This window comes from Apodemus sylvaticus, chromosome 22 (genome assembly GCF_947179515.1).
Source record: "Apodemus sylvaticus chromosome 22, mApoSyl1.1, whole genome shotgun sequence".
Taxonomy (NCBI): domain Eukaryota; kingdom Metazoa; phylum Chordata; class Mammalia; order Rodentia; family Muridae; genus Apodemus; species Apodemus sylvaticus.
In genome coordinates this window covers 1,947,682-1,975,375 of record NC_067493.1, presented here as the reverse complement: position 1 = coordinate 1,975,375, position 27,694 = coordinate 1,947,682, and the positions used below count along the sequence as shown (strand labels likewise).

Below are 27,694 nucleotides of genomic sequence, written 5' to 3'. Positions count from 1 at the left end.
AGCAATGCTAAGATAAAATCTCATAGGTCTGAGTGCCTTCATAAAGAAAGAAGAGAGATCATGCGCTATCAGCTTCACAGCTCATCTGAAATCTCTAGATCAAAAAGAAGCAAATATAACCAAAAGAAGAAGACAGCAGGAAATAATCAAGCTCAGGGATGAAATCAACCAAGTAGAGAGAAAAAATAACTATACAAAGAATAAACAAAACTTGGATCTGGTTCTCTGAGAAAATCATCAAGATAGATAAATATTTAGTCAGACTAACCACATGGCACCAAGACAGTATCTAAATTAACAAAATCAGGAATGAAAAGGGGGACATAGCAACAGAAACCTAGAAAATAAAAAAAATCCAATTCTACTATAAATGTCTATATTCAAAAGAAATAGAAGTTGATTAAATTAATTAATTTTATAGACAGACATCACGTATCAAAATTAAATCAGCACCAAGTAAAGCACCTAAAGTGTCCCACATTCCCCAAGGAAATAGAAGCAGTCATTAGAAGGCTCCCAATCACAAAAAGCCAAGGGCCAGATGATTTTATTGCATAACTCTATCAGACCTTCAAAGATGATCTATTACCAAAACTTTTCATACAAGTCCACAAAATAGAAACAGAAGGAGCACCATCCAACACTTTTTATGATACCACAATTACACTGATACCTAAACCACAAAATGATGTAACAGTGTAATAAATCAAATGACAAATTTCCCTAATTAATACATATGCAAAATTATGAAATAGAATTCCCACAAACCGAATCTCATAACACTTCAATATGACTATCCAAAAGGAACAAGTAGGCTTAATAACAGGGATACAGGGATGGTTCTATATGGGAATCCATCAAAATGATTCACAATATAAACAACAACAACAACAACAAAAAAACCCAACTTGATCATCTTATTTGATGCTGAGAAAGCATTTGACAAAATTCAATACCACTTCATGGTAAAAGTTTTGGAAAGATGAGAAATTCAATGCACATACCCAAACAATCTAAAAGCAATATACAGCAAAGGAGTAGCCAAGATCAAACTAAATGGAAAATTGAAGAAACCACACTAAAGTCAGGGACTAAACAAGACTACTCACTCTCTCCATCTCTATACAATATAGTACTTGAGTTTCTAGCTAGAGCAATTAGACAACCAAACAAGGTGAAAGGGATACATATTAGGAAGTTGGAAGTCAACCTATCACTATTTGTAGATTAGATGATAATATACTTAAGTGACCTCAAAAATTCCACCAGAGAATTCTTATGATGATAAACAACTTTAGTGAAATGTCTTGATATAAAATTTACTCAAACAAATCATTAGCCTTCCTCTATACAGAGGATAAACAGACTGAGGAATAAATTAGGGAAACAACACCCTTCACAATAGCCACAAATAATATCACGAAAAACTTGGTGTGACTCTGACCAAGCAAGAGAATGATATGTATGACAAGAATTTCAGGTCTCTAAAAAAGAAATCAAAGAACACCTTGAAAGGTAGAATGATTCCCATACTCATGGATGCACGCAGGGCAACTTACCCAACAGAATGAAAGCCTCCCTGAAGTTTTACTACACAGAGAAACTGAAACCACAGTCCATAGACCTCTATGACTCTTCCCAGAACAGCTTCATACAGGACAAAAACTTGACTGTACATCAGAAGACCCAACATTCTGAAGACCTTTCAGGAGAACTACTGTATTTCGGGCAACAGATCAGCAGCTTCTTTACCCCTCTCAAGAGCTCCCAGTTGGAAGGCCCCACAGGTAGTCCGCTACAGCAGACTTGAAGCAAACCAGCGACAAAAGAAGGAGATTCCAGACAGAGTCTTCCAGACCAGAAGTCACCAGGGATAGCAAGATGGTGTGAGACAAGTGCAAAACCATAAACAACAGAAGTCAATATATGTGGGCATTAGCTAAATCCAGTTCTTCCAACACAAGCCCTGGATATACCAACACCCTTGAAAGTCAGGAAGCTGACCTAAAATCCTATCTCATGAAGATAATAGAGTCCTTTAAGGAGCATGTAAATAACTCACTGAAAGAAATACAGGAAAACATAGTTCAACAGGTAGAAGCACTTAAAGAGGAAAAACGTAAATCTCTTAAACAAATATAGGAAAACACAATCAAACAGGTGAAGGAACTGAATGAAGCACTATAACATCTAAATGTGGAAGTAGAAACAATAAACAAAACACAATTTGAGGCAAATTTTGAAATGGAAAACCTAGGAAAGGGGTCAAGAATTTCAGATAAAAGTATCACCATCAGAATACAAGAGAGAATCTCCAGTGTAGAAAATACCATAGAAGACATTGACACACCTGCCAAAGAAAATTTAAAATATAAATATCTCCTAAGCCAAAACATCCAGGAAATTCAGGAGACATGAAAAGATCACATCTAAGAATAAAGGGAATAGAGGAGAACTAAGATTCCCAGGTCAAAGGACCATAAATATCTACAACAAATTCATAGAAGAAAACATTCCCATCCTAAAGAAAGTGATGTTCATAAAGGTATAAGAAGAATATGGGACACCAAATAAATGGGACAAGAAAAGAAATTCCTCTCGTCACTTAATAATCAAAACACAAAAGGCACAGAACAAAGTACGAACACTAAAAACTGCAAGGGAAAAGGAACAAGTAATATACAAAGGTTTTATGAGAATTCTATGAGAATTACAACAAACTTCTCAACAGAAACACTAAAAGGGAGAAGAACTTGGTGAGAAGTTATGCAGACTCTAAGGAACACAAATTCCAACCCAGGCTACTATATCCACCAAACCCTCAATCACCATAGATGGAGAAACCAAAATATTCCAGGACAAAACCAAATTCAACACTATCTAGTAATCCACCCCTGCAGAGGATCCTAGAAGGAAAACTCCAACACAAAAAAGGAACCTACAGCAATGAAGAGAAAAAATATTAGCATCTCACAAAAGAGCCAAAATGATACAGCCACAGCACATGAAGCCACCAACAAAAACAAGCACAACAGGAACCAACAGCCATCTAACATTAAGATCTCTAAATATTAAAGGACTAAATTCATCTATAAAAAGAGATAAACTAACAGTCTGGATACACAAACAAGATCTAGCATTTTCCTACATACAAGAAACACACTTAAATAACAAAGACAGACCCTATCTCAGAGTAAGAGCATGGAAAAAGGGCTTCCAAGAAAATGATCCAAGAAAAAGCCAGAGTCGCCATCCTAATATCCAATAAAATAGACTTTCAACCAAAAGTTATCAAGTGTGATGAGGGAGGACACTTGATATTCATCAAAAAGAATTCCACCAAGAAAAAGTCTCAATTATAAACATCTATGATTCAAATACACACACATTCATAAAAGAAACTATATAAAACATCAAAATATGCATTGCAACACACAATAATAGTGGGAGATTTTAACATCCCACTCTCACTGATAGGCAGGCCTTTTAAACAGAAATTAAAGAGATACACGATGAAACTAATAGGGATTATGAACCAAATGGATTTAACAGATATCCACAGAACATTTCACTCTAAAACAAAAGAATATACCTTCTTCTCAGTACCTCATATTCTCCAAAATTAACTATAAAGTTCATCACAAAACAACCCTCGACAAATACAAGTAGATTGAAATAATCCCATGCATCCTATCTGAACAGCATAGCTTAAGGCTGGTCTTCAATAACAGCCAAACAACAGAAAGCTAATATACATTAAGAAAAATGAACAAATCTCTACTCAACAATAACTTGATCAAGGAAGATATAAAGAAAGCAATTAAACATTTCTTGTAATTTAATGAAAAATTTGACACCATACCCAAATTTAAGAGACACAATGAAAGCAGTGCTAAGAGGAAAATTCATAGCTCTAAGTGCCTAGGTAATGAAACTGGAGAAATCTTACACTAACACCATAACAGCACAACTAAGAGCTCTAGAACAAAGACAAGCATGCACATCCAAGAGGAGTAGACAGCAGATTTTCGTCAAACTTGGGGTGGAAATCAAACAAAAAAAAAAAAAAAAAAGAGAACAATACAAAGAATCAGCAAAACCAAAAGCTGGTACTTTGAGAGAATCAACAAAATAGATAAACCACTAGCCAAACTAACTACAGGGACCACAGGCAGTATCCTAATGAACAAAATCAGAAATGAAAAGGATGAGATATTAACAACAGAAATAGAGGAAATTAAAAAAAATCATTGGATCCTACTACAAAAGCCTATACTCAACAAAACTGAAAAATTTAGGTGAAATGTATGGTTTTCTAGACAGTTACCACATACCAACGTTAAATTAAGAGAAGTTTAACTACTTAAATAGGCCCATATCCCATAAGGAAATAGGAGAAATCACTAGAAAATCTCACAACCAAAAAAAAAAAAAAAAAAAAAAAAAAAAAAAAAAAAAAAAGCCCAGGACCGGAATTATTTAGTGCAGAATACTACCAGAATATTCCTCACACTATTCCATAAAATTCAAAGAGAAAGAATACTACTTAATTCATTCTATGAAGACACAGTTACTCTGATACCTAAATCACAAAAGGGCCCAACCAAAAAAGTGAGCTTCAAACCAATCTTGCTTGTAAATATCAATGCAAAAATACTCAATAGAATTCTTGCAAACACATCAAGAATCCAACAACACATCAGGACCATCATTCTCCATGATCAAGTAGGCATCATCCCAGGGATGCAATGTTAGTTCAATATACAAAAATTCATTAACATATTCTATTGTATAAACAAACTCAAAAAATGCATGATCATCTCCTTAGATGCAGGAAGAGCATTTGACAGTATACAACACTCTTTCATGTTAAAAGTACTAAAGAGACCAGGAATTCAAGGTCCACACCTAAATATAATAAAGGTATTTTACTGTAAAATAACAGCCAGTATCAAGTAAAATGGAGAAATATTTGAAGCATTCCCTCTAAAATCGGGGACCAGGCAAGGATGCCCATTATCCCCATATCTATTCAATATAGAACTAAAAGTGGTAGCTGGAACAATAAGAGAAAAAAAAAAGAGATCGAAGGGATACAAATTGGCAAAGAAAAATCAAAGTTATTGTTATTTGCAGATGATATGATAGTATACATAAGCGACTACAAAAATTCTACCAGAGAACTTCTCCAGCTGATTAATAACTTCAGCAAAATGGCCAGATAAAAAATTAATTCAAATAAATCAATAGCCTTACTTTATACAAATAATAGACAGGCTGAGAAAAAAATAGGGAAACAACTCCCTATACAATAAACACAAATAATATAAAATATCTTAGGGTAACTCTAACCAAACAAGTAAAAGATCTGTATGAAAATAACTTCAAGTCTATGAAGAAAGAAATGATAAAAAGATCTCAGAAAATGGAGATATCTCCCATCCTCATGGATTGACAGAACTAACATAGTAAAAATGGTCATCCTACCAAAGGGAATCTAAAAATTAATGTAATCCAAAAACAAAATCCCAACTCATTTCCTCAAAGACATGGAAAAGGTATTTCTCAAATTCATCTGGAAAGACAAAAAACCCCAAGAATACCAAAACTTATTCTTAACCATAAAAGAGTGGCTGAGGGAATCACCATCCCTGACCTCAAGCTCTACATCAGAGCAATTTTGATAAAAAAACTGCATGATATTGGTACAGAGACAGACACATTGATCAGTGGAATAAAACTGAAGAACCAGAAAGAAAACCATACACTTATGTATACTTGATCTTTGACAAAGAAGACAAAAATATACAACGGAAAAAAGAAAGCATCTTCAATAAATGGTGCTCATCTAACTTGCTGTCTGTATGCAGGAAAATGAAAATAGACCCATATATGTCACTTTGCACAAAGCTTAAAGTTTAAATGGATCAAGAACCTCCAAATAAAACCAGATACACTGAAACTAATAGAAGGGAAAGTGAGAAAGAGCCTTGAACTCATTGGCACAAAGGGAAAATTCCTAAACAGAACTTCAATGGCTTATGCTCTAAGATCAAGAACTGATAAATGGGGCCTCATGACACGGGAAAGTTTCTGTAAGGCAATGGACATAATCAATAAGACAAATTGGCAACTTACATATCCTGGGAAAAATCTTCACTAACCCCACATCCCATAGAGGGCTAATATGCAAAATAAATAAAGAACTCCAGAAGCTAACCATCAAAAAACCAAACAACACAATCAAAAATGGGGTATTCACAACTGAGGAATCTCAAATGGCTGAGAAGCACTGAAAGAAATATTCAAAGTCCTTAATGATCAGAGAAAGGCAAATCAAAAGGACCCTGAGATTCCACCTTACACCAATCAGAATGTCTAGGATCAAAATATCAGGTGATGATATTTCTTGTTGAAGATGTGGAGAAAAAGAAACACTCACCCATTGCTGATGGGATTGCAAACTGGTAAACAACTCTGGAAATCAATCTAGAAGATCCTCTGAAAACTGGAAATAGATCTACCTGAAAACCAAATGATACCACTCTTGGGAATATACCCAAAAGATGCCCCGGCTTGTCCCAGGGGCACATGTCCTAATATTCTTATAGTGGTCCTATTTGTGATAGCTGAAAACAACCCAGGTGTCCCATGACAGAAGGATGGACACAGAAAATGTAGTTTATTTACACAATGGAATACTACTCAGGTATTAAAAATGAGGACATCCTGAGTTTTGCAGACAAATGGATGGAACAAGAGTATATCATCCTGGGCTGGAGAGATGTCTCAGAGGTTAAGCCACTGACTTGAAGAGGTCCTGAGTTCAATTCCCAGCAACCACAGGGTGGCTCACAACCATCTGTAGTGGGATCTGGTGCCCTCTTTTGGTGTGGCTGAAAACAGCAACTGTGTGCTCATATGAAAAAAATAAAAAAAAAAGGTAAAAGTTAAAAGAAAAATAGAACCAAGCAGTGGCAGCACACACCTTTAATTCCAGCCTTTGGGAGGCAGAGGCAGGCAGATTTCTGAGTTCAAGGCCAGCCTGTTCTGCAAAGTTAGTGCCAGGGCAACCAGGCCTACACAGAGAAATCCTCCCTCTCTGGAGAAAAAAAAAAGATTAGGGCTGGAGAGATGGAGGATAGATCAGTACCTAAGAGCACTGTGTGCAGCTCGGTGTGGTGGCTCATGTCTATGATCCCAGCACTTGGGAGCCAGAGGCAGGAAGATTTCTGAGTTCGAGGCCAGCCTGGTCTACAAAGTGAGTTTCCAGACAGGCAGGAGCACAAAGAGAAACCCTGTTTCAAAAACAACAACAAAAAAAAAAAAACAAAAAAATAAAAAAACCCCAAGCACTGAGTGTTCTTCTGAATGTCCTGAAACCCATCAACCACATGGTGGCTCACAATCATCCATAACAAGATCTGTCATCCACTTTCGGTGTGTCTGAAGATAGCTACAGTGTACTTACACGTAATTAATACATAAATCATTAAAATTTTTACATAAAAAGAAGGAAAATAAATAAATAAATAAATAAATAAATAAATAAATAAATAAATAAATATCCAAAAAAAGGAGGTCAATTTCACCCTCTGGATTCCTAAATTGAAGATGCTGGGTAAAAAACCTGGGCCTTGGTTTCTTCCCACCATCTATCGCAGAACTCGAAGGTATCTGGACACTAGAGCATAAAGGCTGGAAAACCTGGAAATGAAACCCACAGATGAAGGAAGCACCTATTTGGAGTCGCTAAGATTAATTGACACTGTGTGATACCAGCACGCCTCCTTCATGAACCAGAATTCTGCATTGAGCCTAAGGGAGATGCAAATCTAGCCTTGGATACACCTTTACCACCCTTCTCCAACCTGGAACTGGGGCAAGAAACCCAAAGCTATAGATGGGAAACAAAATGCCAGAGTCAAAAAGTGTACAAGTGAGGAGCTGGGGAGGAGTCATGGAGGAGAGGCTGAGTAGAAGGATGGGAAACAAAATGGAGCATACCTTGATCTGTTTCTCTTTCATGCCAAGCCTTTCAGCCACTGTTTTTCACTTTTCCTGTCTCAAGTACTTGCTGTTATCAAAATGCTTTCCCAGGTCTAGCTTTTGTTCTTTGGAAAGACATTTTATTTCTTCTTCTGTGTTCATGGATCATTGGATCTTGTGACCCTGATGGGACTTGAGAAGCCATGAGACATTGTTGTCTTGGTAGACCCGAGGTATCTGGAGAATTCTGGAGGTGTGCAGGAAATTCACTGGAAAATTGGGGAATATGTTACTGGAAAGGACAGAGCATCCTCACATCATTTGTAGGACTGGATGATGAATGGAAGTTTTGGAGAACTAGAGAACGTTAGATTTCCTGGAAATGTGATCCCTTTGGGAGACCTTGTTAAACAGGAGAACTTGGGATGAGTGTGGAGAGGGACTGATGCAAGGAGAGAGGGAGGGAGAAACAGAGACAGACAGATCTAAAAACTCTAGAGGTTTCTAGAAAACTTTCAGGCATCCCCATCAAAGGCCTCGTCCTTGGCTAGTACACAAAAATATGGTAGGTGGGCCAGCAATGTGGTGTCTCACCAACCCTCTCCCTCTGCCTTCTATGAGCCTCGCATGCCTATGGTTCCCAGGGCTGATGTTAATGGGGAAACACTCCAATTGCTCTGGCCTTTTTTCAGGATCATCTATCCAACTCTCTGGGGATTTGATGGACATTGATAGCCAATCACATACACCAGCTGCAGAATAATACCAAAAGCTCTACATCCATTAGCTCCCTCTTTCCCCTATAAGGGTAACCACCCCCAACAGACCCTTCATGTAGAAAAGATACACAGGACATCCACTCACCTGGCAAGCAGTAGGTCGTTGGCCTTGCTGGGTTTACTCTCTGTGTTTCACCAGTTCTCCAGGAACCAGGCCTTAAATATCTTTTCCAGGGAGGAAACTCAAAGCTCCATTCACGCTTTGGCTACTCCCTCACTGCAGAACCACCAAGTACTAAGATAAGCACTTCCATTAGTGCCACTCCAAACAGTCCTTGTCTTATTGATTGATTCCCAATTGTTTAGTTTTCTTTCTTTGGTTTTTGAATCAGGGTCTGTCATTGGAGGACGTTCTTTTCTTCACAAACCTATAAGTGATCTTGTTCTACCCAGGAAAAAAATTCCTGTCTGTTCAATGGGGAAATTCCTGTAAAGTACATCATCTCAGGGTATCTACCTTTATTCAAAGGACTCAGGGGCAGAGGCAGGTGCATTATTTTACGGTGCTCATCTACAAAACACTTTATAGGACAAATGGAGCTACACAGAAAAACCATCATCAGATTACAAATATACATTTATATATGTGAATATGTATAGAATCGTATTGCTTCTCCAAACCAAGCTCTTACCCACATCTGTAATATTCATATTCAAGACTTTCACTTTCATGAAAAATTTTAAAAGTAAGTTTAAGTTTATGTAAATACTACAAACCACACCAAATGATGAAGTCCATTCAATCCAACAACTACCCAGCTAACCTTATGGCATACCCAAGTTTTTGATTGCTTCATCTTGTATGTGATCATCTCTAAGTGAACCCAATAAAACTCATAATTCAATCTGGACAGTGGTGCTCTGTAACTTTAATCCCAGCACTTGGGAGGCAGAGACAGGTGGATTTCTGAGTTCGTGGCCAGCCTGGTCTACAGAGTGAGTTCCTGGACAGCCAGTGCTATGAAGAAAAACCCTGACTGGAAAAAACAAAGAAAATTAAAATCCTCATACCTCAGCTATACACCTTTTGTCCACGATATCTAGAAGACTTTTAAATGAAATAGTGTTGGATTTTTTTCAAAGGCTTTTTCAGCATCTAATTGGACAGTCATGTCGTTTGGGTTTTTTTTTTTTTTTTTTTTTTTTTTTTTCTTTCTTTCAGATCGTTGATCTGATGGATTGCATTGGTGGATTTTTATGTATTGAAGCAGCTCCCTGCATCCGGTAGATGAGGATTACTTGATCATGGTGTGCAATTTCTTTGATGTGTTGTTTTATTGGGTTACTTAATATTTTGCCGAGTATTTTTGCATCAATATTCATAAGGGAAATTGAATTGAATCTTTCTTAAATTGTTCTGTGTTTTACGTATCAGGGAGACTGTTACCTCATAGAGTGACTTTGGCTATGTTCCTTTTGTGTTTTGTGCAATACTTTGAAGAGTTTTGATATTATCTCTTTGAAAATCTGATAGAATTCTGTGCTAAAACTACCTTGGCCCTTAGATTTTTTTCAGTTAAGAGACTTTAAAAGACTGCTTCTGTTTCCTTGGACAGTTTGCATTGTCTTAACGTTGGCAAGTGGAATCTATCTAGAAACTCATCCATTTCATTTAGATTTTTTACTTATTTGGAGTGTAGACTTTTGTAGTAAGCCCTATATTTCCTCAGAGTCCATTGTTATGTCTCCCATTTAATTTGTGATTGTGTTCATGTGGATCCTCTCTCTGCCTTTTAGTTAGTTAGCTCAGGGGTTATCTATCTTGCTGATTTTCTCACAAGCCTTCTCTTGTATTTGATGATTCCTTGTATTGATCTTTTTGTTTCCAATTGCCCAATTTTGCCCTGAGTCTGATTATTTTATGCTGTCTACTCCTCCTGGGCATGGTAGCTTCTCCCCCCAAACCCCAGGATCTTTAAATGTTCACATTATTTGTAAGTATTAGAACTCTTAAGCAAAGGGAAGGAGGAAGAAGGAAAATAAAGTACTCTCTAAATTCATTTTTTAAAGATTTATTATTATATATACGTACACTGTAGCTGTCTTTTGACACTCCAGAAGAGGGCAGCAGATCCCAGTAAAGATGGTTCTAAGCCACCATGTGGTTGCTGGTATTTGAATTCAGGACCTTCAGAAGAACAGTCAGTGCTCTTAACCACTGAGCAATCTCTCCTGCCCATTTGTTGTCTTTTGTTTTGGCTTTGAGACAAGGTCTTTCTATTATTCCAGCCTGTTCCAGAGATGACCTTGGCTCAAAATTCTGAGTCCTGATAACAGGTGTGAGTCATCACGATGTCCAAGATTTAAACATTGTTCCAGAGCAATTATAGGTGACAGGTTTATTTAGAAATTGGAAAGGAAGGGAAAATTGGTGTTTCCCTCATGAGGCTCCAGCCCAGAAGAAATTGTGGATTCACAAGTCAGTCATTTTCTCTGGAAATGGATATATACTCACTCTGCTTCCAGGGTTCTTGACCATTCCTCTCCTCTTACTATGCATCCATTCTTCCATGACCGCAGCCTATTCAGTGTTCAACTACCTTGTTAGCTCCCTTATTCAACCACATTCTTCTTCCTGGGCCTTTCACAACTTCTAAATGACCCCTCAAATGCTCTGCATGTGTTGTGGTATCTACCTAGATAACCTAAAGGCACAGAGAGCTCAAGGTTTTGGCAGTTTGGTGCCTGGGTTTCTGATCCTAGTTTGTCCCTAAGCTAAATAGTTTTAAGAAGAAAAAAGGCTGGACAGGCAGTGATGGCCCAAGCCTTTAATCCCAGCACTTAGGAGGCAGATGAAGGCTGATTTCTGAGTTCGAGACCACCCTGGTCTACAGAGTGAGTTCCAGGATAGCCAGGGCTACACAGAGAAACCCTGTCTCAAAAAACAAACAAACAAACAAAGAAACAAACAAATAACAACAACCAAAAAATATCAGAAAAGAAAGATAAAAAAACTCGGTCATTCAAAGATGATGTGTCTAGGGCTGTACCATAACTGCAGCTTCTGATTTTTTTTTTTAATTCCTGGCTGATCTCAAACTCACTGGATGACTGAGGTTAACTGAATTTCTCATTCCACTGCCCAAGAAATGTTGTGGTTAGATGCCAACATCCCTTGAGTGAGCTTTTCTGTGTCCTTTAGTACTTCACATTGGCATTCTGTCCTAAATTCATATTTAATTGGTTTCTTTTATAAATCTTGTTTCCTCAAAGGACATTTTCTCCTGCTTGCATTTGTTTCCACCATCCCTCTGTCTCTTGCTCTGTCTGTCTGTTTGTCTGTGTCTAATACTGTCTCTCTGTCTCTGCTCATCTCTGTCTCTCTCTCTTTCTCTCTCCCTAGATCTGTTTCTCTCTGTATCTCTCTTTCTCTGTCTCTGTCTTTGTCTCTCTGTCTCTCTCTGTCTCTCTGTCTCTCTCTCCACCCTCATGTGTATGTCTTGCTCTGTATCTCTTTCTATCTCTCCTTAATTTTTTTAGGAATAGTTTCTCTGAGTAGCTCTGGCTGTGCTGGAACATCCTCTAAAGACCAAGCTTGACTCAAACTCAGAAGCAGAACTTCTTCTGCCTCCTTAGTGCTGCAAATAAAGGCCCATGCCACCACTGCCCAGGCTTTATCAACATTCTTTGGCGTCTGCAAAAACACTGGTCCTGCAACTGCTCTTGGTATAAGCCAAAGACAAGAAAGCATCATACTAAGCTAGACTTGACCAATGCATTTTCTAGTGAAAAGTTTCTTATCAATACTTTTGTTTCAGGTAGGGCCTGGTGTACCTTAAACTGTCCTTGAACTTGCTGTACAGTTAACAATGACCATGAGACCTCATTGCTTAGGAACAGCAGTGGATCTTGATGAATATCTGAGCCCATTTCCAAACACACATGTAGACCTCCACTCTCTTGGAAACGCAAATTCCTTGCAGGCTCTTGAGGCATTTGGGAACTGGTTTCTGTGGGTGCATTTGAAGACATTTGGAATCTTCAATGCAAGGAGAGACCTTGGGACATACATGGGTTCTGATCTTATTGGCGCATATTCTGAGAGGAGAACCTGGATAAAAGGAAAAGTATCTGAAAAGCTCCAGAGACCACCCATCATGTTTACCCATCACAAGCTTTGGACTTCTTATAGGGTACGGATTAATCAGGAGCCTCACTCTTTCTGACCACCTGCCACTGTCTCCCATGCCTATTAAGTATTCTCAACATTGTAATAAGTATGCAAATAGCTCCTGTAGTAATATGAGTCTGTGATCCAAGGGAGGCTAGCAATTGAATGCCCTTCCCCAACGTTTAAAACTCCTTGATCCCTAGAGGGGTTGAAGTGGGAGTAGGTTGGTAAGTGGGTGAGGGGAGCCCAAGTGGGGAGCATTCTTTCAGAGCCAAAGGTTAGGAGGGGTGAAGAACTACTTGAGGGAGGACCTGGATGTGGTCTAAAATCAAGCAAATAGAAGCAAAGAGGAAGGGCTGGAGAGATGGCTCAGTGTTTAATAGCTCTTCCAAAGGTCCGAGTTCAATCCAAGGAAGCACATGGTGGCTCATAACCATCTGTAAAGGGATCTGATGCCCTTTTCTGGGGTCTGAAGACAGCTACAGTATACTCACCTTCATGAAATAAATAAAACTTTTCTAAAAAAAAGAAAAGGAAGAAAGAAGAAAATTTTAAAAAATCAATGAAAACCAGAGCTCAACCAGGTTGGTAAACCCTTAGCCAAACTAACTAAAAGGCATAGAGACACAGTATTTTTTCAGTCTACTTTGTATTTTTCTTTAATTTTTTTCCAGAAAATATTGAGGTTGATCTCACACAATCCTAGATAAATTCTCACCTAGATCAAGCCTTACAAGAGCCTATTTGGTTAATTTTGTCTTCAATTTGGTAGTAAATTTTAATCCTCAGTAAATGGGAAGAAAACTTCACAGGACCATTGGGCCCCTCTGGGACTGAACCATCATCCAAAGAGTATGCATAAATTGGACCTAGACCTCCCTGCATGTATGTAGCAGATGTCCAGGCTGGTTTCTCATGGTCTGGTGCAACTGGAGCAAGAGCTATCTCAAAAATTGTTACCTATATATGGGATATATTCTTCTTCCTGGGCTGCCTTGTATTGTGTCAGTGAAAGAGCAACTGCTTAGCCTTACAGAGTCTTGAAGTGCCAGGTTGGGGGGATACCTACTGGGACCTCTCACCCACTCAGAAAAGAAGTGCCTTGGGATGGGAGGTGAGGGTGTGGATTGTTCATGGGGGTATGAGGGTGCAAATAAATAAAATAATTAAATATTTTAAAGAGTCACAGCCAGGCAGTGGTGGTGCATGCCATTAATCCCAGCACTTCAGAGGCAGAGGTGGGAGGATTTCAAGTTAAAGACCAGCCTGGTCTACACTGTGAGGTCCAGGACAGCCAAGGCCACACAAAGAAACCCTGTCTGAAAAACAACAAAAAAAATTCACAGATCGTTTTCCTTTCTGCTAGACTCTCAGACTCCAAACAAGGAGTGAAGAACCATAGAACCAAAAACATCAAGTGAGCCCATCCCACCCTGATCTACACTAGAGCACTCACGGTCAAATTAGTCAAAATCATAAGGCTCTTACATCTAGCACAGACCCACCCTGGTATTGGAATCCTAATTCAAGGTCATGGCCTTAAGTGAATCTCCCCCTGGGCCTTCCCAAAGGCTATTCTCCCATCCCCTCATGTCCAAAAGACATTCCCACCCTGTGGCCACAATCAGTCTTCTGCCACAACTTATGGAAATGTGGTCAGGTGCAAGACCATAAGGAACAGAAGCCAATATATGTGGGCATTATCAGAACCCAGTTCTTCCACCACAACAAGCCCTGAATATACCAACATACTTGAAAATCAGGAAGCTGACCTAAAATCCTATCTCATAAATATAATACAGTCCTTTAAGGAGGATATAAATAACTCACTGACAGAAATACAGAAAAGCACAGGTCAACAGGTAGAAGCACTTAAAGAGGAAACAAATAAATATCTTAAAAATATAGGGAAACACAATCAAACACATCAAGGAACTGAATGAAGCACTATACGATATAAAAGTGGAAGTGGAAGCAATAAACAAAACACAAATTGAGGCAAACCTGTAAATGGAAAACCTGGGAAAGTGATCAGGAATTACAGATATAAGTATCACCAACAGAATACAAGAGATCATGTCAGATGTAGACAATACGGTAGAATACATAGACACAACTGCCAAAAGAAATTCAAAATTAAAAAAAAAAAATCCTAACCCAACACATTCAGGTAATTGTGGACACACGAAAAGATCATATCAAAGAATAAAGGGAATGGAGGAGAGCTAAGACACCCTGGTCAAAGGAACGAAAATATCTACGAAAATCATAGAAGAAAATATTCCAAACCTAAAGAAAGTGATGGTCATAATGTCTTAAGAAGAATACAGAGCAGCAAATAAATGGGACCAGAATTTATTCCTCTTGTCACATATTAATCAAAACACTGAAGGCACAGAACAAAGAATGAATATTAAAAACTGCATGGGAAAAACGACCAAGTAATATGCAAATTTTTAAGAGAATTCTATGAGAATTACAGCAGTCTTCTCAACAGAGACACTAGAAGGCAGAAGAGCCTGGTGAGAAGTCTTGCAGACTGTAAGAGAACACAAATGCCACCCCAAGCTACTATATACAGCAAAACACTCAATCACCATAGATGGAGAAACCAAAATATTGCAGGGTAAAACCAAATTCAACACTAACTATCCACTAATCCACCCTTACAGAGGATCCTAGAGGGAAAACTCCAACACAAAAAAAGGTACGTACAGCAATGAAAAGAGAACATATTATCATTACACAACAGACCCAAACAGAGATAGCCCCAAGCACATAAAGTCACCAACAAAATCAAGCATAATATTATCAACAGTCATCTGACTTTGATATCTCTAAATATTAATGGACTAAACTCATCTATATAAAGACATGAGCTAACAGACTGGATATACTTACCAGATCCAGCATTTTCCTACATACAAGAAACAAACTTCAATAACAAAGACAGATACTATCTAAGAGTAAGAGCACGGAAAAAAGGCTTCCAAGAAAATGATCCCAAGAACAATCCAGAGTCGCCATCCTAATATCCAATAAAATAGACTTTCAACCAAAAGTTATCAAGTGCTAAGAGGAAGGACACTTGATATTCATGAAAAAGAAAATCCACCATGAAAAAGTCTCAATTCTGAAGATCTATTTCCCAATACACGCACATTCATAAAAGAAGCTATACTAACTTCAAGCATACATTGAACCCACACAATAGTAGTGGGCGACTTTAACACCCCTAATCTCACTAATAGGTCATTGAAACAGAAACTGAAGAGAGACACAGTGAAACTAATTGAGGTTTTGAACCAAATGGATTTAACAGATATCTACAGAACATTTCACACTAAAACAAAAGAATACACCTCTTCTCAGTAACTCATGGTACTTTCTCCAAAATTGACCATATAATTGGTCACAAAACAACCCTCAACCAGTACAGGTAGATTGAAAGAATCCCATGCATCCTATCAGATCACCATAATCTATAACATTTCAGTAACAGCAAAACAGCAAAAAACACATATACACTTGGAAAATGAACAAATCTTTACTCAATAATAACTGAATCAAGGAAGAAAACAAGAATGAAATTAAAGATTTCCAGTTATTTAATGAAAACTTTGACACGCCATACACAAATTTAAGAGACACAATGAAAGGAATGCTAAGAGGAATATTCATAGCACTAAGTGCCCAGGTAAAGAAACTGGAGAGATCTTACACTAACAACATAACAGCACACCTAAGAGCTCTAGAACAAAAACAAGCAAACACACCCAAGAGGAGTAGACAGCAGAAAATAGTCAAACTCAGGGTGGAAATCAAAGAAATAGAAACAAAGAAAACAAAGAATACAAAGAATCAACAAAACCAAAAGCATTTGACAAAATACAACACCCTTTCATGTTAAAAGTACTGGAGAGATCTGGCATTCAAAGCCCACACCTAAACATAATAAAGGTAATTTACTGCAAAACGACAGCCAATATAAAATTAAATTGAGAAATACTTGAAGCAATCCTACTAAAATAGGGGACAAGGCAAGGATGCCCACTCTCCCCATATCTATTCAATAGAGTACTCAAAGTGCTAGCTGTAACAATAAGACAAAAAGAGAGATCAAGAGTATACAAATTGTCAAAGAAAAATTAAAGGTATCACTATTTGCAGATAATATGATAGTATACATAAGTGACCACAAAAATTATACCAGAGAACTCTGAAGCTGATTAACAATTTCAGCAAATTAGCCAGATGTAAAAATTAAATCGGTGCAACCAGTGGCAGGCTGGGAGGACTCAGCGTACTCTGGTGGGTCCGGCCCCATAGAGCTTAGGTTACAGTCCAGAGGGCTCTGGCCGAAGCCTTCAGGTCTCTGCTTCGGGATCCAGAACAGCCTGGCTACAATACCACATCTCCAGGCCCTGCAAGAGGCCAGAGGGGCACCCAGGAGGCTGGCTGGGAGGAGTCAGTGTGCTCTGGCGAGTCCAGCAGTCCCCGGGCAGGAGCCTTCAGGTCTCTGCTTAGGGATCTGAACAGCCTGGGACACAGCACTGGGCCTTCAAGAAATGCAAGAGGCCTGCTATGCACCCATGACGCAGGCTGGGAGGATTCAGCATGCTCTGGTGGGTCCGGCCCCATAGAGCTTAGGTTCCAGTCCTGAGGCCTCTGGCAGGAGCCTTCAGGTCTCCACTTTGGGATCCAGAACAGCTTGGGCTACAACACCACATCTCCAGGCCCTGTAAGAGGCCAGAGTGGCACCCTGGAGGCAAAAGGGGAGGAGTCAGTGTGCTCTGGTGAGTCCAGCAGGCCCCGGGCAGGAGCCTTCAGGCCTCTGCTTTGGGATCTGAACAGCCTGGGCCACAGCATTTGGTCTCCAGGAAGTGCAAGAGGACTGCTGTGCACCTGGAGGCAGGCTAGGAGGACACCGCATGCTCCTGTGGGTCGGGCCCTACAGAGATTAGGTTCCAGTCTTGAGGCTTCTGGAAGGAGCCTTCAGGTCTCTGCTTTGAGATCCAGAGCAGCCTGTCCTGCAACACCACATCTCCAGGCCCTGCAAGAGACCAGATGTGCACCTGGGACACCGGCTGGGAGGAGTCAATGTGCTCTGGTGAGTTTAGCCCTCCAGAGCAGCGGATCCAGTCCGGAGGCCTCTGGCTGGAGCCATCATGTCTCTGCCTCTGGTTCTGGAACAGCCTGGGCCACAGCACCCTATCTCCAGGCATTACAGGAAGTCAGGTGTGCACCACAGGCCAGCTTGGAAGAGGCAGCTTGCACTAGTGAGTCCAGCATTTACAACAAGACAAACTAACACCAGTGAGAACTAGATAGCAAAAGGCAAACGCAGGAACGTCACTAACAGAAATCAGGCAATATGGCAGCATCTGAACGCAATTCTCCACTAACAGCAAGTCCTAGATACTCCATCACACCAGAAAAACAAGATTTGGATTTAAAATCACTGGTCATGATGATGGTAGAGGAACACATGAAGGACATACTTAAAGAAATTCAGGAGACATGGATCTAAAGTTAGAAGCCCTTACAAGGGAAACAAAAAATCATTAAAAGAAATTCCATTGTTTTTATTGTTATTAAAGACCACTTTTACTCCATAGTGATCTGATAGGAGGCATGGGATTATTTCAATCTTCTTATATTTGTTGAAGTCTATCTTGTGACCAACTATATGATCGATTCTCAAGAAGGTACCATGATGTGCTGAGAAAAAGGTATATTCTTTTGCTTTGGGATGAAAAGTACAAAGTAATATATATATATATATGTTAAATGCAATTGGTCCAAAGCTTCAATTAGTTTCACTGTCTCCCTGTTTAGTTTCTGTTTTCCCTAATTGGTCCATTGATGAGAGTGGAGTGTTCAAGTCACCTACAATTATTGTGTTAGGAGCAATGTGTGCATTGAGCTTTAGTATAGTTTCTTTTATGAATGAGGGCACCCTTGTATTTGGAGCATAGATGTTCAGGATTGAGAGTTCTTCTTGTTGGATTTTCCCTTTGACCAGCAAGAAGTGGCCTTCCATGTCTCTTTTGATGACATTAGGTTGACAGTCAATTTTATCTGATATTAGAATGACAACTCCGGCTTGTTAACTGAGACCATTTGCTTGTAGAATTGTCTTCCAGACTTTTACTCTAAGGTAGTTTTTGTCTTTGACACAGGTGTGTTTCCTGGATGCAGCAAAATGTAGGGTCCTGTTTATCTAACCAGTCTGTTAGTCTATGTCTTTTTATTGGGGAATTAAGTCCATTGATGTTAAGAGATATTAAGGAGTAGTGGTTATTGCTTCCTATCATTTAAATGCTAATTTTACACTTGTGTGGCTATCTTCTTTTGTGTTTGATGAAAGAAGCTTAATATCCTGCTTTTTCCAGGGTATAGTTTTCCTTATTGTAATGGTGTTTTCCCCCTATTATCCTTTGTAGGGCTGGGTTTCTGGAAAGATATTGTGTAAACTTGGTTTTGTCATGGAATATCTTGGTTTCTCCATCTATAGTGATTGAGAGTTTTGCTGGGTATAGTAGTCTTGGCTGGCATTTGTGTTCTATTAGAGTCTGCATGAGCTCTGCCCAGGATCCTCCAGATTTCCAGGTCTCTGATGAGAAGTCTGGTGTAATTCTGATAGGTCTTCCTTTATATGTTACTTGCCCTTTTTCTTTTACTGCCCTAAGTATTCATTTTTGTTTAGTATATTTGGGATTTTGATTATTATGTGAGTGGAGGTAGTTCTGTTCTGATCCAGTCTGTTTGGAGTTCTCTAGGCTTCTTGTATATTCATGGGGATCTCTCTATTTAGGTTAGGGAAGCTTTCTTCCATAATTTTATTGAAGATATTTGCTGGCCCTTTAAGCTGTAAATCTTCACTCTCATCAATGCCTATAATCCTTATATTTGTCTTTCTCATTGTGTCCTGGATTTCCTGGATGTTTTGGCTTACAAGCTTTTTGCATTTTGCATTTTCGTTGACTGTTGAGTCCATGGTTTCTATGGAATCTTCAGCATCTGAGATTCTTTCTTCTATCTCTTATATTGTTGTTGATATTTGCATCTATGGTCCCTGATTTCTTCCCAAGGTTTTCTATCTCCAAAGTTGTCTCCCTTTGTGCTTTCTTAGTTGTTTCTACTTCTGTTTTTAGATCCTCGAAGTTTTTGTTCAGTTCCATCATTTGCTTGTTTTCCTCTAATTCTTTGAGAGATTTTTGTGTTTCCTCTTTCATGACTTCTGCCTGTTGAACAAAGTTCTCCTGTATTTTTAAAGTGATTTTTGCATTTCCTCTTTATTGACTACAAACTTCTGACCCATATTGTCTTAAATTTCTTTAAGTGATTTTTGTGTTTCCCTTGTAAGGGCTTCTACCTTTTGATCATTTTTCTCCTGAATTTCTTAAGGAGGTTTATTTGTGTCCTTCATGTATTCCTCTAACAGGATACTTACCAGTGCTTTTAAATCCAACTCTTGTTTTTCTGGTGTGTTGGTATATCCAAGACTTGGTATTGGTGGAGAATTGGGTTCAGATGCTGCCATAATGCCTTGTTTTCTGTTAGTAACATTCCTACACTTGCCTTTAGCCATCTAGTTTTCACTGGTGTTAGATGGTCTTATTGTTACTGGCTGGTGCTTCAACCTACTTTGGACCTTTAAGGTTATGTCCACGACACTGGATGACTGGGTTTCCTCTGGCACAGATTACTGATATGCTGCCTTCCTCTTTTCTGCCTTTGGAGCCCCGCTCAGTCTTGCCTAAAGAAATGTTATACTTTGGTTGTCAAGGTGACCAGGTGTTCTCGGACTGCTCTGTTTTGGAGCAAAGATGGTGTGTGTGGGGTCACTCCCTCTGTTGATTCTCACATAGGACACAGGCCCCACAACCGACCTGCTTGCAGATAAACTGCCTATGTTCTCAGGTCCTGGGCACAGGCAGACCCATGGAAACTTGAACCCCCAGAGATCTTAAGCTCACGAAATACAGTACCTAGTGATGCTTTTCTGCCCTGGCAGGCCACAAAGATGGCCATGGGGAGTTGCTCACTCTGCTGCTTTCCAGGCAGGACACAGGCCCAACTACCTACCAGCTGAGAGATGAACCACCTGTGTGCTCAGGTCCTGGATGCAGGCAGACCTCTGGTGGTTTGCAACACAAGAGATATTAAGCTCGGAGTGATACAGTACCTAGTGATGCTTTTCTGCCCTGACAAGCAATGAATGTGGCCTCAGGGATACTTTTCTTCTTCTGCTCTCCAGGCAGGACACAGGCCCCATGGCCAGTGGACTGGCAGACAGAACTGCCTATAGCACAGTTGCTGAGTGCAGCCAGACCCCTGGTGGTTTTCACCTCCAGAGATCTAAAGCTCAGTTGCTACAGTACCTAGTGAATCTCTTCTGACCCGGCAGGCAGCGGATATGGCCAAGGGGATTCTCTCCCTCTGCTGCTTTCCAGGCAGGACACAGGCCTCACACCCGGTGGACTGGCAGACGAACCGCCTATGTGCTCAGTTTCTGGGTACAGGCAGACCCCAGGCGGTTTGCACCCACAGAGACCTAAAGCTCGGGGTGATATAGTACCTAGTGAAGCTCTTCTGCCCCAGCAGGCAGCGAATATGGCCGTGGGGATTCTCTCCCTCTGCTGCTCTCCAGGCAGGACACAGGCCCCACACCAGGAAGTCTGGCAGATGAACCTCCTATGTGTTCAGTTCCTGAGAGCAGGCAGACCACTGACAGTTTTCACCCCCAGAGATTTAAAGCTCAGGGTGATACAGTACCTAATGAAGCTCTTCTGCCCCAGCAGGCAGCGAATATGGCTGTGGGGATTATCTCCCTCTGCTGTTCTCCAGGGAGGACAAAGGACCCACACCCGGAGGTCTCAATTGTCATTAAATCTTAATGACCTTCACTTAATATGCTTCAATTGTCACCCTAAATATTGTAAGTATTTAGAATAAAAGTCAAAATAGAATTATTGCTGCCTTCTGAAACCTGAAATGGTACCTCTCTATTAAGCAGTTCTATACTAGCTCTGAGCAGCTTACTGGTAAAGCAGAGCTGCCTAGTCATATCAAGATTTTCTAGTCACTTCACAAAGGAAATTCATAAGAGTTGCCCTATTGCTTTCTGAGAAAAAAAATTGCTCTGTATTTCACGTATAAGTTGTTATACTATACAAAATAACTTTTGGAGTCTCATTTTACTTATCGAGTAATTGGGTAATATGTAATTTAGCATTTGAGTTCTAACATTATGTAACTTCAGCTAGGTTCTGGTGGTTATAGAATGTTTCCCTAGTCATCTTAATTTGTTCCCTTTTCTGACTGCATCCTGTAAACAAAAATGGCAAGGAAACTTTATCCTGATTTTTTTCTTTCTTAATTTGTGACTATTCTATTCTATTATGTGATACTATCATAGTAAACGTAAAAAATGTTAAAAAATATTAGGGGAAAACTTTACATAATGGATTGGATGAGGAACTACGGGCCAGTGGGACTTATGGGGTAGTGATTAGAATAAAAAATGAATAATATAATGAAATAAAATAATTTTATGGTAACTATTTTCTCTTTTTATTTAATGAGAACATAATCTAACAATGAAGAATTATTATTTACTGTAACTTTGAAACAACTCCTCTATATAACCCACAGTGGTACAAAACTTCTAAAGATAGCCCTAATGTATTTCCCCAATTAGTGAGATGAATCGTGTATATAACACACTTCTTCATGACTGTAAAGTCCTGGAATGCTCAAGGAGCTGAGAGATGTAACTTGGAGTTGGAGTGGAATTCAGAGTAAGCCAGTCCTCTAATTTGTCAAAGTCTTCAAGGATTGTTTGTCAGAGTTCCTCTGCAGATGGACCTGAACTTTGAGACTCCACTGGGCTGTGGGTGGCAGTTTCCAGGCCATCTGGGGTTTCAATCACTGCTAGATCAGTCTGGGCTTCAAATGATGCTGATTGACCAGAATCCCAAGTTGTAATGGGAGCATAGCCAACAAGCAGATCTTCTTGCTTACTACACCTGTCTCCATCACTGGCCTGATAATGATGCAGAGAAGATTCCTGGATACAGTTGAGTTTGGGAAGGGACACCTCAACAAATGTGCCTGAATACATGGACTCTCCATTCTCAGCAGAAACAAGAGGTATGGGACCAGAAAATGGGTTGACCCAAAAACAGCCTTAGAACTTTCATTGGCCTCTGGCAGAGCTTCTGTAATATTTTGGAGAGTCATCTACTTGTATTTAGCTTGGCTGTTCTTAAACCAGATCTGAAAAAGTAAGAAGTCATCAGAAGAATAAATGTTTTCCACTAACTGGACAACAAGTTGATGTTTTTGAATAAAAGTTGTTTGTATAGCAATGTTTCACATGTCAGAAACAAAGAAGCAGGAAGCTCAAGATGGCTAGGATATTATAATAAGGTAAAATGTATATGACCAGACACCAAAAGACAGGGGAGATTGAGCCAGTGTGTCCTGTGTTTTAGCAGGAGCTCTGATGTCTAGGTTTCTGAGACCCTGCATGGAAACAATGTTATTCGATATTGGTACCTTGTTGATAGAAAATTTGCGGACCAGCATTTGATGCGTAAATATCCACCACCTAAAACTGTGAACACTGCTCTAAATATTTAAGAATAAAATTAAAGTCCCTGGTGGGAAAGGGGGAGATTGTTGCTTTTGGATTGAGTGAAAAGAGAGAGGCAGACCTTGATCTCCATCTCAGTCACACCAACTAATGCTGCTAGCTCCACACATTGATCCTGGTCTGGGGACTGGCACTTTTCAAAATTTTCTTGCAGCAGGTACTTTTGAATTTTGGAGTACACAATGTGTTCCTTTCGCAGCTTTCTTGAAGTCACAGGGCCAGATTGATGGTCACCATATTTATCTGACAGTGCCACAGGTCCTAGGAGACCATGGAAAACAGATTTCACTTATGTATCTGATAATTTGGATGCCCTGAGGGTTTTCTCAAAGTAGATAATCCTGGGCCCATTACAGGATCTAGTTGCATTTGGATACCCAATTTTCTTGATTGTCCTTGGAACTCTTGCAAATGTAGGTCCCTTTCAGGGCCTGAAAGACTTGATTGCACTGGACTTGTTGGGGTCAATAGGGGATTCTGACACATTTGAAAAGGTAAGTTCCTTGCAGGCTCTTGAAGCATTTGGGATCTGTTTTCTATGGGTGCATTTGAAGACAATTGGAATTTTGTGTACAAGGAGGGACCTTCGGCCATATGTGTATTCTGAACCTATTGGAATGTGTTCCCATACTGGATAATCTGGTAAAAGAAAACACATCAGAAAAGATACAGAGAGCACAGATTTACCCATCCTGCCTACTCAGCATTTGTTTTGGACTGTTATAGAGCAGGAATCAGTCAGGAGCACCATTCATTTGACCAACTGCCTCTGTTTCCAAATCTTAAAAGTATTCTCAGTATTGTAATAAATATGCATTTAGTTCCAGTGTTAAGGAGAGCTTGTCAATCCAGGTCCAAAGGCAGTTGAATGTTCTTGTCCAATGTTTATATTGTCCAGTTCCTACCCTTCTGGCTTTCAAATTTTGTTGGGGCAGACCACCAGCTATTCTGACTTTGCCCATGAAAAATACACAGTATGAAGGCTTCATAGGAGTTCTGTGGCATGCAGGGCAACTGACTCCACACTCTAATCACATCAGAGGAGTTCTGCAAACAAGGCAACTGGACAATTGACACCAAAGACTGAAGTCATCCCAGTGGCACTGCAGCATGCAGAGCAACTGAATCAACAGTCTGCAAGCCTCCCTGCAGTTCTGCTGCACACAGGGAAAGAGAACCCACAGCCCTTAGACTTCCTTGGAGAACAGATAATCAGAGGGCAACAGCTTGAATGATCATCTGAAGATTCAACAGTATGAAGACATCCCAGTAGATTTGTCACAGCCAAAATACCATATCTCCAGCTTCTCTGCACCTCTAAAGATCCCACAATTAATAGGTCTCCAAGAAGGCCTCCCTGAAGACCCACTGCCACCAAGGCAACAAGTCACCAGTGTACATGCCCCTCTGAAGATGCCACAGTCAGAAGATCCCACAGGTGGTCTGCTACATCCATGGTCACTGTCCTATCATGAGACCTGAATCAACCCAGGGACAAAAGAGGCATTCCCCAGGCTGAAACACGTTGACCAGGAAAGACTTGCTCCATATGGCAAGAGGCAAGAGCAAGACCATAAGAAACAGAAGCCAGTAAACTTTGGCATCATCAGAACCTACTTCTCCCACCACAGCAAGCCCTGAATATACAAATGCACCTGAAACTCAGGAAGATGACCTAAAATCTTATCTCTTTAAGATAATAGAATCCCTTAAATGGGATATAAATAACTCACTTAAAGAAATATAAGAAAACATAGGTGAACAGGTAGAAGTACTTAGAGAGAAAACACATGAATCCCATAAGAAATACAGGATAATACAATCAAATGAGTGAAAGTATTTATTAAAGCATCCCAATACATAAAATTGGAAGTAGATATAATAAGTACAAATTTAGGCAACCCTGGAAATTGAAAACCTAGGAATGAGATCTGGAATAAGTTAGCATCACCAGCAGAATACAAGAGTACAAGTGAGAAAGCAGCAGTCTCAACTAACCTGGATCCCCAAGATCATTCAGAAAATAGGCAACTACCAATTAAGCATACACCAGCTGATATGAGGTCCCCAACACATACTCAGGAGAATACTGTGGGTCTGGAATACGTCAGAGAAGATGTACCTAACCCTCAAAACACTGGAGGCTTCAAGTGGGCAGGGAATTTTTGTAAGGTAGGAGGTGGTTTCAGGACATCCTCTTTCATAAGGAAGGTAGAGGTATGGGATGAGAAATAGTAAGTGGGTGGATCATGAGTGGGATAAAAAGGGATTTTAAAAAGATTAAATAAACTTTATTTTTAATAAAAGGAATATTATCACAATTGGAAAAAATGATCCCAGATACTTCTCCTTGCTGCATGACACCCTGTCTCAAAATAAAGAATCAAGGGACATGAAACATGGCCCATTGCAATGGACCCTATTCCACTCTCATCTTCTAAACAAGAGCATTGATGGTCTAATTACTCTGGATGTCAGAAAGAACTTACACCTAAGCCAGATTGCCCTGATATTGAATTCTATATCAAGTACTTAGCCTTAATTGAATCTCCCTATCCAGGACCATCCCACAGGCTCCTCTTTCATCCTCTTGAATCCAGCAGACCTTCAAACCCTATGGCCACACCTTAATATCTAATGGAAACCTGGCCAGATGGACGACTTTTTTCTTTTCTTTTATGACAGAGGTTCTCTATATGAACTGTATGCTATGTGAGTCAAACAGAAGAGAAGGCTGAAACAGAATTCATAGAGATCAGCCTAACTGTTACTTCCCAAGCAGGGCTGGGAATAAAGGTGTGTAACAAAGAACTGACCCATCCTGTGGGATTTCCTCCTCTCTTGGGCTCCATGCAGAAAAAAAAAAAAAAAAAAAAAAAAACCCTTCTCTCTAGTGGCCTTCTCATGAAATGTGTCTCTTTTCATGCTGCTGTCCAGAGGACATGCACATTTCTGGCTTCCTCTAACACCTCTTTATTTGTCCAACTTTCTCTTATGAGACTGAGGTAGGTTCCATGTGCATGTCCCTGACTTCCTGATTCTCACTATACAGACAGGCCAGGCCTCATAACCACAAAAACCCACTTGCCATTGGTTTCCAAGTCCTGGGATTAAAGATTTGGTCCATGCATCCAAAATGGTTACAGATTCTAGATGAAGGAGGGCCTGCTCAGCCAAAAACCATCCAGGATTTCACACTTTTGAGCCAGAATACCACCACTATGTCTGATCTAGGCAATCTGGAGCCTCAATTTTTCCCAAGGTCACCTGAGAACGCATTGTCAGTTCTTTCCTTTGTCCTATAGATGGGCTTCACTCTCTATTGATTCAGACTTTCTGTACAACCCAAGAGTTGACTCAATCCTGTGCCTGGAATGATCAATAGAGCACCTGGAGGTCTCTTGAAAGCTCATTCACAGACTGCTTCAATCAGGGCAAGTCACTGCTCTGCACTGTTCACATCTATGGGATAGACTTGAAACATCTACTAATTTTCAATATTTTCTCCCTGTATATAAGGCTTATTTTAGACTTCACCAATCAAAGATCCATACAAGCTACAAAAAGTTACCAAAAAGCCTCCTCCATTGCCTTCCAAGCTTTCCCACATGATATCCCCTTTACATAGCCACCTTAGACATTTCACGCTACTCACCAACTCACCAGGATTGAAGAGGTTTCCTGTAACCAGCTCAGTCCTCTGTCTGTTTCAATTCTACTCAGAAGACCTGCCCTTATATATCTCTCCAAAACTGGAATTCAAAGTCCCTCCCACCCTATGGCTCCTCCCACTTGCAATATTCAAATCCATTATTCTCACCCACCCTTTGATGCTACTCCAGGTGCAGCCTCATCTTATAGAACTCATGAGTTTAATTTTTTGATTTGTAATCCTGTATTTCTTTATATTTCATATTTTACTCTTATTATTTCACAGTCCAGCTGTTACTTTCCTCAAAGGTCTCCCTCCCACAATTTTTCATCACATTCCTCATTCCATGTCTCCAAGAGAATGCCTTCCACTCCAGGCCTTTGGTCTTGTTTAAATAAGTAAATGTGTGTATCCATTTCATTATTGTTTCTGTCTTGTCGTTAAGGTATAAATATGTTCTGCATGCCTTCGTTGTATAGTTTTGGCTTATAGGTTTTTGG

The 27,694-nt window shown here is 39.8% G+C and overlaps 2 pseudogenes; both read right to left on the bottom strand.

The window, feature by feature from the left end:
- The window catches only part of LOC127673198 (zinc finger protein 431-like), a 132,110-nt pseudogene that overhangs the window by 40,131 nt on the left and 64,285 nt on the right, over nucleotides 1-27,694 (bottom strand).
- Nucleotides 22,582-24,136, bottom strand: LOC127673159 (uncharacterized; annotated as a pseudogene).